This window comes from Stegastes partitus, unplaced genomic scaffold, assembly GCF_000690725.1.
Source record: "Stegastes partitus isolate 25-593 unplaced genomic scaffold, Stegastes_partitus-1.0.2 Scaffold710, whole genome shotgun sequence".
Classification (NCBI taxonomy): Eukaryota; Metazoa; Chordata; class Actinopteri; family Pomacentridae; genus Stegastes; species Stegastes partitus.
In genome coordinates this window covers 295900-299213 of record NW_007578441.1, presented here as the reverse complement: position 1 = coordinate 299213, position 3314 = coordinate 295900, and positions in this window count along the sequence as shown.

Sequence of the window (3314 nt, the reverse complement as noted above, 5' to 3'; positions counted from 1 at the left end):
CGCAGTGAGGTGGGGGTAGGAGGCTAATCCTCAGGGTGGGTGACGGAGAGGGTGATGCATTCCCCTAGATGGCAGGAGTGTGTACCGTAGCTTGTCTGTGTTGGTGTGTGTCTGTGGTGAATGTCTGGTGGGCTGATTTATGCTGCATGGCACAGAAAGGGCACGTTTGTATGAATTTACTTTTAGTTTCTGCCCCGATTCCATAAAAAAAAGATAAATATTGTAAAGGTAGATGGGTTCTCAAGCGCAGAATCAGAAAATGAAGTACAATTTAGATCAGGGGTGTCGAACTGCGGTCCTCGAGGGCCGCAATCCAGCATGTTTTAGATGTTTCCCTCTTCCAACACACCTGATTCAAATGATCAGCTCATCATCAAGCTCTGCAGAAGTCTGATAATGATCCTGATCATTTGAATCAGGTGTGTTGGAAGAAGGAAACATCTAAAACATGCAGGATTGCGGCCCTCGAGGACTGGATGTCGACACCCCTGATTTAGATGAATGTTTCTTTATAACCATGAGTGGAGATGCAAAGAATTTCTTCATACCTTAGTTGGACAGTCTCTTTGGTGTGAGCTGAAACTTGGTGTGTCAGAAAAGTTCCAGGACTGGTGTCTCAAAAGATATATTTCAAACCCAAACTACAAACTACCCCTTCAGAGGATCAACCAGCACGTCTACAAAGAGATCCTGTGGCGTTTGCTTCGTTCAGGGCACGAGAACAGGTGAGAGTTGTGGCAGGACAAGTCGTGGCTGCTTCACCATGACAACGCACCTGCTCACAATGTCCTGAGCATCCAACAGTTCCTGGCTGAGAAGAACATCGCCGTACTGGAGCAACCTCCCTACTCACTCCACCTGGTTCCGTGGGACATTTTCCTCTTCCTCAAGCTCAAGGGGGTCATCAAGGGGACCCGTTTTGAAGATGTGGACGACATCAAGATGGCTGTGACGACGGAGCTGTGGAGGATCCCAGAAGAATCCTCCCAGAAGTGCATGGTGGCATGGCAGAGAAGGCTGGGGAAGTGCGTTAGACTCCAGGGGGATTACTTGGAAGGGGAAAACTCGTAGTTTGTAGATTTGGTTTGAAATCTATCTTCTGTGACACCAGTCCTGGAACTTTTCTGACATACCTCGTACTACTAAGTGGCACTATACCAGTTTTACCCAGCAGTAGTTTAATGGCATAGGCCTTTCAGACAGGGAATATAGAACATTGCTGACTTCATCAGTCCCTTACAGTAACTGTATTCTGTCATTGAGTCACTTTTCTGTTAATTTTGCTTGTGGCTTCATGCAGAGAAACCCACTACAGTGCTGGAGAGAGCTTCATTTGGTAATAATATTTATCATTCCACCACCAAATGATGCATGCCTACATGATGATGCAATAGCCGACGAAATCTAAATTAACAGCAGCTGATCAAAGTGTCCAAATATTTAACTGCCCAGAATATTTCTTCCTGATTTCAGTGAAATTGAATATTCAGTACTCAACCTGAGGATGGCCATGATATAACAAGCTTTCTCTCTCTTTAGAGATGCTTGTAGATCCCACTGTTGTCTGATGCTGCATTTAGCAAACAAAGGAAATACTCCTAAACGACTCGAGGCAACAAACTAAACGACTAATATATGCGTGACAGCTTATCTGTCTGATGTGAAGACAAGTAGGCCTTCACAATGTGACCTTGCGCTCTCTGGGAAATGTTTTATTACAAAAAGTTAATGAAGTTATCTGCACTGTGTTTGTTCTACTTTTGAATATGTCTCTCTGTTTGAAGAGACACTCAATCTTGCTGCTGCCTGATGCTACAGGCATTTAATAACTTATGAAACACTTCAGCTGCTAATAACGTCTTGTGGGGGGGAGAAAAACTCATTACATTCATAATTGATGTGTATCATCTATCTAAGCTGTTAGTATCTCTTTTCATTGCTGTAAAATGTATCATTATGGACATTTAATTTTGAAGCCTAATGGATCTGAAATAGAATCTTAAGCACTCTCAGTGGGATGTTTTTGGATAAATATTAGTGCTGAAATGTGGAAAAAGCCTTTCCTAAACTGCTTGAAAAAACTCAACTGCCATTGCTTGTGCATGCCTATATGTTGATGTAACAGTTTAGTTCAGACTTGTGCCGTGTTGAAAGTGGTATGGAAATGTTACGAGGCATGACCTGGTAAAATTACAACTTGTACGAGAAAGTGACCATTCAGGCATGTTGTTAACATGTTCAGTTGTTGTCAGATTAACAGAATGGGGTGCATCTCTTTAAAAGGGAGTTTCAAAAACACAGGTGATGGATGCATTGCAATCAGTTTTTGGTAGCAGCATAATATCTAGCTAAGTGATACTCAAAGTGTAGCAACATGGGGTTCAGTGTTTCGACTAATGGTGGAGCTGGGAATTGAACCACCAACCTTCTGTTCAGTAGATTACCTGCTGTACCACCTGAGCCACAGCAACCCATTGTGTAAACTCTAGTACCACCTGTTGGTACCAGCAGATGAGCAGCACTAAAAAGGAAGTGAGCTCATAGGAACAGGAAGTGCTTTTCAGGAAGTGCTTTTCCATGTGATGTAATCAGAGTGAGAACCACAGGAATCAATCCATTCAATCCTGCACGTGGAAGTCCACAAACCGACTTCATCCATAAGTCATCAGCTATTTACAATTACATTAACATGTTTGTGTCACTGTTTCTTGGGTTGAGTACAGTACAACATATACAACACTGTCTCTTTCTCTGTCCCCATTCATTAGCTTCATGTGGCCCTCTTCTTTGACTAAAATAGTCGCTGCCAGTTTGGCAATGGGTTCACAGGTTCGTTTTTTACAAATAGATGCATTAGTGCTTGATAGTTAAAGCACAGGCGAATATGTAAATGGTGTTTGCGGTTGTATATTCATGCTTCATGTTTTTTTTTGCAGTTGTTTTTGCAGTTTAAAGAAAATGCATATTTTTCTGATTGAATCCTGCCAAACACAACAAACCGACTGTTCCTAGGAGGATGCAGTGCAGGAGAGCTTGTTAAGTTTGCTGTAAAACTAAAAAATGCAATGTCTACAACAACTTTTAGTGAGGACAACAAAATGGGTTTGAAAGCAGCAGACCTTTAGAAGGCATGAGGAATCTCTTGACTGATACTGAGGGTCGTAATGGAAAATGTTAGATGCATTTTTTGGTGCCATGTGCTAAAAGCAAGAGAGGCTACATTGTTGGAGTAACTCTTTTGGTGCCGTGTTTGGACTGATTGTGAATTCAGCGCTGAATTATCTCGCAAATACATGAACCCCAAGTAGCAAAGC